This window comes from Limulus polyphemus, unplaced genomic scaffold (assembly GCF_000517525.1).
Source record: "Limulus polyphemus unplaced genomic scaffold, Limulus_polyphemus-2.1.2 Scaffold7680, whole genome shotgun sequence".
Classification (NCBI taxonomy): domain Eukaryota; kingdom Metazoa; phylum Arthropoda; class Merostomata; order Xiphosura; family Limulidae; genus Limulus; species Limulus polyphemus.
In genome coordinates, this window is record NW_013673290.1 from 8,563 (window position 1) to 9,906 (window position 1,344).

The following is a 1,344-nucleotide window of genomic DNA, read 5'->3' on the forward strand; positions in this document are numbered from 1 at the left end:
AATTTGCTGAACCATTGTTGACACTTACGAACGTTCAAAACATTTCCATAAACTTCTTTGATATTATTTGTGGCTACAGAGACGTTGTTTCCCTTCTTGTATTCAAACAACATTACATAATCTAAATCAAATACATTTAGTATTTACTAATGTATTTACTAAATTTACCAATACAATCCATGTATGAATTAAGAATATTAAAAATACTCAAAAATAAATCAAATGAGTCAAAATATTTTCCTTTTTAAATTAAAATCTTATTCTAATAGTTTCTTATGTTTCTTATTATTATGGAAACGCAAATGATAATTTCACACTGTTTCTTTTTAGTAAAATTTAGTAATTAGTAAACGTTTTCATGGTTTCATAATTACTGTTGATGTTACACAACCAATTACATCTGGCCAAAAAATGCATGAAATATTTTTCGGAAAATAACCCTTTTTGTTTTACATTACATTAACAAAATGTGAAGACATGAGAATGTGGTTCTTTTAGAATTTACAATTTGCACAAAATACATTTATTAAGATGTTTACTGACATATAGTGGGCTTTTTTCGGGATATCTAACCTGGAATTTACGTAAGTTTAGTCTTAATCCTAAATTATCTGTTCACCAATATATAATTCACTACACATTATAAGATATAAACTACATTCTTAGAATTGCAATTAAATGAGTTATTAATAAAAACCAAAATGTCTTTGTTTTGTTCTTTATTGTTATCGAAGATTTATAACCTGAATAACATTGTTTGTTTGTTTTTGAATTTCGCGCAAAGCTACACGAGGGCTATCTGCGCTAGCCATCCCTAATTTAGCAGTGGAAGACTAGAGGGAAGGCAGCTAGTCATCACCACCCACCGCCAACTCTTGGGCTACTCTTTTACCAACGAATAGTGGGATTGACCGTTACATTATAACGCCCCCACGACTGAGAGGGCGAGCATGTTTGGTGTGACGGGGATTCGAACCCGCGACCCCAAGATTGCGAGTCGAACGCCCTAACCACCTGGCCATGCCGGGCCTGAATTACATAAAGAACAGTTCTTTCTGTCACAACTGAAAACACCTACTTTAGAAAAATGTCTTTTTTTTAGATTTATTTAATATTTTATAAAAATGTTTAGGTTGTCTTCTTTATAAAATAATTATATTATTTATCAATACACCTTTCAGTTTTTTATTTACTGTTTGTTATAACTGACCTTTCAAGTGACGAAATGAGTAGAGGAATTAATCAAAAAGTATTGTTACGACAGCGGAGGTCACGTGACGCTAGTAACACGTCTTGCGCTTCTCGGACGTTCACGTTCCTTCCTGAAATCTCGAGAGGCTACTA